Source organism: Solanum stenotomum, chromosome 2 (genome assembly GCF_019186545.1).
Source record: "Solanum stenotomum isolate F172 chromosome 2, ASM1918654v1, whole genome shotgun sequence".
NCBI classification, from domain to species: Eukaryota; Viridiplantae; Streptophyta; class Magnoliopsida; order Solanales; family Solanaceae; genus Solanum; species Solanum stenotomum.
Genome location: NC_064283.1, coordinates 14,058,874 through 14,071,094, shown reverse-complemented (window position 1 = coordinate 14,071,094; position 12,221 = coordinate 14,058,874). Strand labels below are relative to the sequence as shown.

The 12,221-nt window shown below is 33.6% G+C and overlaps 1 protein-coding gene across 2 annotated transcripts in view; it reads right to left on the bottom strand.

The window, feature by feature from the left end:
• LOC125854230 (premnaspirodiene oxygenase-like) overlaps positions 1-12,221 on the bottom strand; it is a 173,372-nt gene that overhangs the window by 20,137 nt on the left and 141,014 nt on the right. The window lies entirely within an intron of this gene.

Genomic DNA, 12,221 nt, shown 5'->3' with positions numbered 1-12,221 from the left:
AATGATGAAGATTTTGTGAAGAACAAGATTATCATTGCATTGAAGAAGATAGATCAAGCTTTGTTAAGAAAATCCAGCCAAAAGGGGAGATTTGTTAGGGTTTTGCCCTGATTTTCTTACTATAATTTAAGATTTATTTTTCCTTAAAGAAAAGACAAAACATTACCATAAATGTTTTTACTTTTCCTGAAAGGAAAATATAATATTCTTTTATATTTGATTTATTCTTTCCTCTTAGGAAAATGTTTTGGAGTAGCTAGTTCTTTTCTAGTAGGAAAGGTTTTAGGACTCTATAAATATAGGTTTGTTTCTTTTAATACAAAACAATAACATCCACAATGTAGTCGTTTAAGAGTCTTGTTTATGGGGAGATTTATTCTCTCTAAAGTTTCAATGTTTTTCTTTATACTAGTTTTGATATAATAATATTTTGATTTTTAGTATAAGTTTTTGTTAACTGATTTATCAACTATATGATTTGCAAATTGTAAGCTTCCGCATGATGCCCTAATCACCTTCATAACCCAATCTTTAAGGAGGACATAAAGCCTTACTTTTTAAATCGTCATAAGAAATAAAAATCTGTTCCTATTTTAGTTAATAATCCAAAAGATCTAAAAAAATATGCTTACACAATAAAGTCATAAGTTTAAGACTTAATATACCTGGAAAGAAAAGAGCATTTAAGGAGGACCAAAAATTAAGTATTTAATTCTTCTACTAATTAAAAACATGGAATTTTCATCATATTCATTCTCTTTTGTTAAAATGATAGGAGTATGGATAATAATAGCAAATTTTGTCAAGGCATTCACAACTTTATTTCCTTCCCGATATTAGTGCTCAAAGAGATATTCGTATGTTAATTTCCTTGAAATTCTTATGAAGAAGTTATTTAATGTGTTGGGAAAAATACTACAATATTGATATTAGATTGAAATTATAAAGTAATTAATAACTTATCACAAACACTGTGTCGTGGCAAGCCACTGCCTTGAAAGCGATTTTGGTCCGACTCCGGTGCATATCGTTGTAGCCGGTCGGTCCCCAAGGTTCCACAATTATTCTCAAACACGTGCACTCATGGCTGAATGTTTGGAGGTTATCCAAAACCATATCGTTGGTGTGTTATCTTCTTGTTCACAAAAGGCCATGCTTATATAGGATTTGCAAAGAGGAGTTTCAAAGTGAAGAGTTAAATTTGTATAACGTATAGTGAATATTAATGGCATTATAGGCCATTATACCACATTCTACAGAAACTCTCCTTTTTGTTTTGGAGCGGAAATGTTATTCTCTTTGTAACGTATTTTACAAAGAACGGAAATATTATTCTTTGCATTACACAAAATGAATGAAGGTGTAACTAATTTCACAATCTCCCACTAATGCAAAGATAAAGAGTAAGAACAAATTTGGATAAAAGGAAGAAGCATTTACTTAAGTGTCAATACCTTTCAATTTGAATTAACACATAGTAAAATGAGGCAACAAGGAACATGTACTTAAGTGTCATTATCTTTCAATTTGAATTAACACGTAGTAAAATGAGGCAACAACTTAATATCCACAAGGTGAAGTACTCTTGAACTGAATGGCTATGAATTGAGACCCCCATAACACATATTATATTCTTAAATTTTAAGCAACCTCTGCGATACAAACAAAGTGCTTTTATGGTCATGCACATACACCTTGGGTCTTATGAGTGCTCTAGAAAGAAGACTACACCTTTACACTCACGTAGGCGATTCCATCAAGTCTATCTCAAATAGACCACCTTAAGGCTATAGAATCATTAAGAGCAAAATAAGTTCTATCTTATAAAATACTGTTTCACGCCATAAGGATAGAAAATGTGGCGTATATTGAGGCCTAACAGGTCCACCACATTACCTCAATCAATGGGTTTTAGCCCCATCACCCTCGACGTTTCAAGGATTATCTTCCTTGTCAAGCCTTTGGTCATAGGATCCACCTAATTTCTTTCGGACCTTACATATTCCAAAGAAATAACACCTAGTTTCAATAATTGTTTAACCGGACCATGTCTGATGCGAATATGTCTCCTTTTTCCATTGTACACACTATTTTTGGCAATTTCAATTGCTGCCTGTGACTCACAATGAAAAGAGACTGGTGAAGCTGTCTTCCCCACAATGGCACATTCGCTAAAAGATTTTTCAACCACTCAGCTTCTTGACCTGCCAACTCGATAGCAATGAATTCTTATTCCGTGGTAGAACGTGCTATACAAGTCTGTTTGGAAAACTTTCACGAAATAGCACCTGCACCTAAAGTAAACACATTTCCACTGGTGGAGGTAACTTAGTCATTGTCAGTTACCCAATTTGCATCACAAAAACCTTCTAAAACAACAGGAAATTTGTTAAAATGCAAACATCAATTCATAGTACCTCTCAAATGCCTTAACAAGCTATGAAGAGCATTCCAGTGTTCACTATTGGGATTATGAATATATCTACTCAATCTACTAACATCATAAGCTATATCAGGCTGAGTATAGTTCATGAGAAACATTTCACTCCCAATTATTTTAGCATATTCAGTTTGAGAAACACTAGATTATTTATTCTTCCTCAAGTGTATGCTAGGATCATAAGGAGTTCTCACTGGAATTACATCAAAACAATCAAACTTTTTCAACATTTTTTCAATGTAATGAGATTGACACAAAGAGAAATCATTAGCAGTTCTTTTGATTTTAACTCCCAAAATCACATCTGCATCACCAAGGTCTTTTATTTCAAATTTAGAAGACAAAAAGTTCTTGGTCTCATTAATAACATTCACATTAGGACCAAAGATTAACATGTCATCTACATATAAACATATAATCACACAATCTAAACCTATCATCTTAGAATAAACACAGGTATCAGATGAATTTACAACAAAGTCATTATCCACTAATGTGATATTAAATTTTTCATATCATTGCTTAGGTGCTTGTTTTAGTCCATACAAGGACTTTCCCAATTTGCATACTTTATCCTCTTGTCCTGCAACCAAAAAACCCTCAGATTGAGTCATATAGATCTCTTCCTCTAAATCACCATTTAGAAATGTTGTTTTGACATCCATTTGCTGTACCACTAAATCATGAATAGCGGCTAAAGCAATAAGAGTCCTAATGGTCACTATTTTACTTGCAAGATAATAAGTATCAATGTAACCAACACCTTTCTTTTGGTTAAAACCCCTAATCACAAGTCTAGCCTTATATTTATCAATTGCACCATTAAGTCTCAATTTCTTCGTAAATATCCACTTGCTACTTATGGGTTTACAACCTTTAAGCAAATCATACAAGTCCCAAGTGTGATTAGAAACTACAGAGTCTAATTCACCTTTAATAGCCTCTTTCCAAAATATTGCATCTATTGATCTCATTGCTTCATCATAAGTCTTAGGGTCTTCTTCTATTAAATAGATAGACACTAATTCATCATTTAAAACATTTATATCAAAAATTTTAGTTAAGAAAGTAGTGATAAAATCAGGACCAAAATTAGTCTCAACTCTACGTCTTTTACTCCTTCTGAGTTCATTTTCATGCTCATTAGAAATAACATTTGAAGAAGGCACAACATGAGAATTAACTGAAATAGATGTAGAAGCATTGTTTTGTACATCACTTGACACATTAATTTTTAAAGGAAAAATATGCTCAAAAAATTCTGCATCTGTAAATTCACAAATAGAATGATCACTTAGAGACATAAATCTATATGCAACACTATTTTGAGCATAATCTTAGAACCAACATTTACGCATTTAAAATCAGGTAGACCAACCTTAGCCAAACACCCCCACACTTTCAGAAATTTCAAGTTAGGAGCAAACCTTTTCCACAAGTCATATGAGGTCGTGTCTAACTTCTTATGAGGGAATCAATTAATAATATAACACACATACAAAACTGCTTCTCCCCACATATTGTCAGATAGACCAGAGCTTAAAAGCATCGAATTCATCATTTCTTTAAGGACTCTATTTTCCGTTTGGCTACACCATTTTGTTGGGGAGTATATGGAGCACTAACCTTATATATAATACCATTTTTCTCACAAAAATCTTCTAGAGTTTTAGTACTATATTCACCGCCCCTATCAGATCTAAATCTCTTGATTATTCTGTCTAATTAATTTTCCACTTCTTCTTTGAATTTCAAAAACATGCTTTCAACTTCATCTTTAGACTTAAGAAGATATACCTTAGTGTATCTAGAAAAGTCATCAACAAAAGTAATATAATACTTTTTCCCACCTTTGCTAACAATATTCTTGAAATCTGCTAAATCTGAATGTATTAGTTCAAGTAATTCAATCTTTCTACTAATAACAGATTTGAAAGGTTTCTTGGCATGCTTTACTTCTACACATAGGACATTTAGAAAAATCATCAGTTTTGATCATAGAAATTAATTCCATTTTCCTAAGTCTTTTAATAGAAGCAATGTTAACATGACCTAGTCTACCATGCCACGAATTGATAGACTTAACAATATAAGCAGAATTTAAAATACTTTCATTATCGACAATCTCTTGAACAATGTTCAATACAAATAATCCTCCACTAAGATATCCCTTCCCAACAAAGTCTCCTCCACGTGAAATAATTATTTTATCAATTTCAAAAACAATTTTAAGGCCTACTTTGTTGAGAAGTGCTCCGGAAACTAGGTTTCCACGGAGGGAGGGAACGTACAAAACATTGTTCAAGGATATTTTTTTTTCAAAAGTTAATTTAAGTGAAACGTTTCCTTTACCCATAACTCTAGCAGTAGTGGAGTTACCAATGTAAACACACTCTCCATCAGTTGACTCCTCAAAGTCATGAAATAACTCTTTATTGGCATAGAAATGCCTTGAAACGTCTGTGTCTAGCACCCAGTTAGTTTTGTTAGACACTAAATTTGCCTCAACACTTACAACAACAATCACTTCATTACCCTCAGCAAGATGAGCTTGGACATCACTTTGTCCTTCCTGTTTTGAGTCCTGCCGCTTTCTTCGACAGCACCCAATTTTCCACAAATAAAACAAGGGTCCTAAGATTTTTTAATTTGGCTCTCCTGCTTGTTAAATTGATTTTTCTTCGTCACATGTTCCTTTTTCAATACTTTCTTATGTTTTCCTTTGAACCTACATTTCACAACAGTACCAAAAGATTCAACAAGATTAGTTTTTGAAGAATTTAAGAGAAAGTGTTTCCATCTTATCTTTGAGACGGTTCACCTTTTCAGTCCTCATATGACTGATAAGTTCTTGTAGAGTTAAATTTTTTTCTTATGTTTTAATTGATTTCTATAATGACTCCAAGATGGTGGGAATTTTTCACGCAGAACATTAGGCTGAAATATCTCACACATCTTCATGTCCTCGTTGAGAACATCAACAGTCAAGTTCTCATATTTGTGAACTTGTTCCATTATTGACTTATTATCAACCATTTTGGAATTTAATCCACTGACTGACAACATGTTTTTTCTTTCCTGCGTCATCAACATCATATTTGTTTTCCCAACTATCCCATATTTCTTTGGCAGATTTGTAGGTTAAAAATAAATCAAATAAAGGATTAGTCATATGATTTAGCAAATGTCCTGTCACAATTTTGTTATCCTTTTCAAACTTTTTTTAACAACATCATCAACAATCATAACATTGCTAGAATCAGTAGTGGTGTTAGAACCATTCATAGAAGGTTCTTTAAATAAAACATAATCAACTTCTAATTGTTCAAAGAAAATTAAAAGTTTTTGTGACCATCGTCTAAAATTATTTCCATCCAAAGACTCAAGTTTTGACAAATTAGAAAAAAATTGTTCAAAGAAATAGCTATTTATCAATATTGTATGTTAGTAAATCGCTTTCAAATTGTTTGGAAAAATACTACAATAATGATATTAGATTGGAATTATAAAGTAATTAATAACTTATCACAAACATTGTGTCGTGTCAAGCCACTACCTTGAAAGAAATTTTGGCCCGACTCCGGTGCAAATCGTTGTAGCCGGTCGCTCCCCAAGGTTCCACGGTTACTCTCAAACACGTGCACTCATGGCTGAAAGTTTGGAGGTTACTTAAAACCAATTTCCCAAACAATATTTTAAGAATAAGATAAGAAGAAAAGAGGAAAAAGTTTTTCTCTTCTTTTTGTTTGTGTTGGTGTGTTATCTTCTTGTTTACAAAAGGCCATGCTTATATAGGATTTGCAAAGAGGAGTTTCAAAGTGAAGAATTAAATTTGTATAACGTATTGTGAATGTTAATGGCATTAAAGGCCATTATACCACATTCCACAGAAACTCTCCTTTTTGTTTTGGAACGGAAATGTTATTCTCTTTGTAACACATTTTACAAAGAACGAAAATATTATTCTTTGCATTACACAAAATGAATAAAGGTGTAATTAATTTCACATAATGTTCCTTCGATAGCATCTCATAAACCTGTGCTCACATATATTTTATGAAAATATTTGGTAGAATTATTAGTATTTACTTATTTTTCGTTTCAGCTTTACGTAGATTACCCATGTAACAATAAAGAATTGCAACAACACTTTCAATCATATGTCACCTTAAATAGATCAGAGCAACATATATCTGGCCAATCAAAAGGATATGGTTACGTTGAATGAATCAGAGCTTCATTGTTGGCAATTAAAAGTCTATAATAATAATAATTTTAACTTTGTTGATAGTTTTTTCGTAGCAAGAGCTTTGTTTTTTTTTTTTTTTTTTATAATTTTCAGAAGTCTTTGCTTTATCATAAAATTTAGCAGTTGTTTTATGAACAAACTAACACAAGCATATTGTTTGGTTAACAAGATTTGTGTTATATCTTATTTATGGCTGCATAAGATTGAGAATATTGTTGCATTACTTAGAGATGAAGAGGTAATCTTCCGAAAGTTGAATTAAAAAAATTTAAATGATAGTTCTGTAAAACGTTTTGCAAGAAATGGGTTAGAGGATGATTCTTAGGGTGCTATTTAAGGAATAGGTGATATATTATCACACTACTTTTTTTAAATTTTTTTTTTTTACCCTCCGTAGGAGCTCCCACCCCTTTTGCTCCCTTGGTGACTCGAACTCGCAACCTTCGGGTTGGAAGTGAGGGTGCTATTTAAGGAATAGGTGATATATTATCACACTATTATCACACTATGTTAATCAATTGACTAAATATTTCAATGTAGGTGAATTGTATATGGAATAACTTCTAAACGGAAGACATTATGTCACGACCCAAAAATGGACACGATGACACTCATCTTTTTCCACCAAGACAAGTCTGCCTAAAACTCAATTTTATATGGTGAATGCGGAAGTAAAATGAGAATAATAGTTTAATAATATAAAATAATGTGGAAATTTATAATCAACTTAAATGTACCCCCAAAACCTGGTTGTCACGTGCACAAGCCTCTAATGTATTACACAAGAATTGAAAGAAAACATAAGTCTCAAATAATGTTGTCTCTAAAATAACAAGATCATATATAGGAGTAAGAAGGTCCGCTGAGATGACAAACAACTACCTCATTGTCACGACCCGAGTCTACACCCTGGACGTGGTCGGCACTCGAAAACCATTGTTGGTCCCCAAGCGAACCCTCATCCTAGTTGACTACAAGAGGAAGACTAACTCAAGCATACAAAGCTTAAAAACTGAATAAAAATTCATGAAACTCAATTACAAAGCTTTAACTCCAACGAAAAACTCTAAATAAAAATAAATTATTCAACTCGCCATAAATAGGAAACTTAAGTCTTTAAAACATTTAACAAAATAAATGAACAGACTTTTGAAACTCTACTGTCTATCTATGAAGCCTCTAAATGACAAAGATGGAATTCGGGACAAGACCCACGACATCCTAACAATTGATATAACTGAAAGTAAAAGTGGAACCCTCCGGATGCAAGGAGGCTCACCATATCATGAAACGATGCAGGCCAAATGGCTCAGTACGTGGAATGTACGAGCATGTAAGGGGAATTATAAAGCATAACATAAGCTTGAACTTGATAAAAAAGAAACATACTTGCCTCTTCTCAACTCACTCAACTAAACTCAACTCAAGAATAAGGTACTCAACTCAAAGATAAGATATTCAACTCAGTGAAATATGGCTCAACTCAATAATAGGATATTCAACTCATAGAAATAAGACTCAACTCAATAATAGGACACTCGACTCTGGATACGCAAACTCTGGATATGTCACTCCCCGAGCCTACACCCTGGGCAGGACTGGCACTAGAGAACCATAGCTGACCCCAAGCAAACCCTTAGTCTGGTTTACGTACTAAGCGAAAGACTTAAACACAAGAAATAGTCTCAAATAAGGAACTTATGAAATAAACTTAGAACTAGCCAAGATGGCTACTCAAGTCTCAAAACATAAGCCAATAATAAAGTAGTGACAAATGAACTAACCGACTGACTATCTATGAATCCTCTAATAACTGAGATGGATGTCGGGACAAGACACACGACATCCTAATGAACTAAATACTGAAAGCAATAAAAGGGATCCTCCGGAAGCAAGGAAGCTCACCAACAACTCTAGAGCTCAACTAAAATCAACGATGTGCTGGATGCTGATCCTGGTTACCTGTATCTGCATCATAAAAAGATGCTGGCCAACTGGAATCAGTACATTGAATGTACGAGCATGCGAAGGGAATACTAAACATGACATAAGCTTGAAAGGAACTGAAAGAACAAACCTGGTCTCAACTGAACTGAACTCATTTCAATATAAAGCAATAATATGAATACAATATAAAGAAAAGCTTTAAAACATGGATAACAACTCTGTGTATTTAGGAATACAATAGAAACTATGTATGTATGCAAGGATATAATATAATTCTGAAATGTATATAAAAATACAAAATAATATTGTTGTGGGAGTCTTTCTACCGCAACCATCACTTAAGAGCTATTGTGATGATACAACATTTTGAATCACGCTACCAGGGACGCCCTATACCTTGCCAAGGGCATAAAACCTGACTACTAAGTGGATCCACTAGTCTATGCTAAAAAGCACTAAGGAATCATCTAAAAAGTATGACCCTTTTCATCTCATGATGGCTACATGGTTTATGGAGGCTAGGAGTTGTCTGAACTCTCCCCTATATCGGTGCATAATACTCCCAAAATATAATACTATCTCTTTTGCTTAATTGTGAAAGCATTTACTCTTTACTAAAAACTACCTCAAAGGCTCTGTTGGAATCAATGTTTCCTTTCTTGTTTAAATGTGAAAATATTTTACTCTTTGGGAATACATAGTCCTCATATACTCTTTTGAAGAAACGAACTTCAATCTTTACTCTTTACTCAAATCACAACTCAAGTCTTAAAACAAGGTTAAAACATTTGTAAAAGACTTTTGGAAAACTCTAAGAACTTCTCTTTACTTGACTCTTAACTTTCCTTGAATTGAATTATGGATTCAAGGCTCATGATCTCATGTTATGGATGATTTCATGTTGTTTAGACATACCGTAGAGTGTAGAAATCAAATAGAAAACATAGGTACGTTTCAAGGGAACTCGTACGAAAAGAAGTGGGAAGAAGTAGAAGACCTGGCATCCCTGGCGCTCTGAGTGGCGCGGGGCGCCAGACCCAAAACTTTAGAACTGAAGTTGGGGCGCGCTGGATGGCGCGGTGCCCCAGGGTCAAAACTTCAAAGAACTTTGTGGGGCGCTCTGAGTGGCGCGATGCCCCACCCCTCTGCCCAGACATTTGATGATTTTTTCTTGCTCGTTTTTCAACTCTAAACCCTTTAAACTCAATTGGGTCTTTCCCTAAACACTTAGATTCGACTACATAATCAAATTATGCAAGAATCTACTCAAAACGACATCTAATTTCATGAATCAAAATCAAGAAGTCCTCAACAACTATAACAATCAAGAAGTCCTCAACAACTTTAACAGAACCCAATAGTACTTCAAATAAATCCATTAAGAAATCAATTTCTAAACCTTCAAGAATCTAAATTCTCTGAAATAAATAATGATTGGCGCGTGAGTAAACTAACCCAATGCTATGTGATCTCACATACCTCGTAGGGATCAACCTTTGGCGAAATCCACAAGCAATTCTTCAAGACTTGACGATTTTCTTGCTTCTCCTTCTCTTTTCTCCTCTTCTTTTCTCTTCTCTTAAAACCCTAACTTATTTTTCAATAGCGTAAACTGAGTCCCATCAGTTGAGACCCCAACTTAATTACCAAAAATGAAATTAAATAATTGGGTAGTGAAAAGACCATAATACCCTTCTAAAATCCGGTTTTGACTTTTCTTATCTAGACAACCCAACTTCAAACGGGCATATCTTACTCATACGAACTTGAAACTGAGTAAACTCAGCGGCGTTGGAAATATAATCCAAAGATCTTTCCTATGGTATCTTGTGGCACACCTAACTCATCTTGAGCTAGGAGTTATGGTCGTTTGAAGTTAACCCAAAACTCATACTTAATTTTGTCAAATTTCTAGATTTTCATCCTTTCCAAAAATGACTCTTTCTAATTGTAGATCTTTCTAGTTGCAGGGTGTTACAGGATACTCAACTCAATATAAAGCAACAATTAGAGATGCAATATTTGGAAAGCTTTTAAAATAGTAGAAAGTAACTCAATGTATTTAAGAATATTACAATATACTCAATTTGTATGCAAGGATACAAAATAACCTTTATTTGTATATGAAAATACAAAATAAACTATGTGTATATAAGAATACAAAATATCTCGGTGGGAGTTTCTCTAACCAACAACCATCACTATGAGCTATGTGATGATACAATGTCTCGCCCATGCTGCCAGAATTGTCCTATACTTCACCAGGGTATAAGACATCTCAACTAAGTGGATCCACTAGTCTACACTAAAAAACATTAAGGAATCATCTAAAAAGTATGACCCTTACTACCCACGTTGGATACATGGTTTATGGAGGTTGTGAGTTATCTGAACTCTCCCCCATATCGGTGCTCAATACTACTCCCAAAATTTACTAGCTCATATGTTTTAAAAACATAACTATTTCTGTGGTTTGAGATAATTACTCAAAAAGCTATCTCTTAAAAGAGATGTTTCTTAAACTACTCAAAACTCTTTTGGAAATCTCAGTTTCCTTCTATTTTAAATGAGATAACACTTACTCTTGGGAATACTTAGTTCCCATATATCATTTTAAAGAAAATGAACTCAACTCTGCTCTTTCTCAAAAACATTTCAAAAATCATATTATAATATGATCATTGATTACTCGGGAATTCATGTTGCATAAACATTGATGCTATATCTAGATACCATATTGCTCATACGTTGATGACATACTCGATTGTCATACTAATCATGCTTTAGAAAACTCCTTTCTCAAAAATCAGTTTAAGAACTCAAGTGTTTGCTTTAAAAAGCTGTTAAAATTTATAAGTCAAATCATAGGGTTCATGTGGAATTATGAACATGAACGACTCAAGTTAGGGTTCTTTAATAGAAATAAAGAACCTCAGTACTCAAAACTCAAGACTCAATGATACTACTCATATCTAGACTGCTTGACTCATATGGTTCATGCGGAAGTATGGACATGAACAACTCAACTCAAGAGCTTCATGGGTAATATGTAGTAGTCCCATGATTAGGAATAACATCTCAAAAGGTATTAAGAAATCAATACTCAAGACTTAGAACTTGGAGATACTACTCCTCTTAAAGATACTCAACTTATGGAGTTCATGCAGAATTTATGGGCATGAACGACTCGAGTTGAGGGTCTCCATAACAATATGGAACTCATGTATATGAATCTTCTCATTCTTATACTTACTTCCTCAAAACTTAGCTCAAATCGACAGTTGATCTCAAAGGATTCACAATTGAAGTCAAAGACTTTCTTGAACTCTACTATTAACTCTTTCTTGAATGTGAATTATGAATTCAAGAGTTATGGTTCATGATATGAAGGATCTCAATAACAATATAGCAATTCGATAATTAGGAATAGAACTTTTAAAAGAAGCATGAACTCAATAACTCAAAATCAACTTATCTCAAGAATACTCAAATCTAGGGAAAGTATCCTAGGTTACTCTTTTACTAATTTGAAAGTAGATGTAGGGCATGAGGACGAACTAGTCCAACACTATGATAGTCTTACAT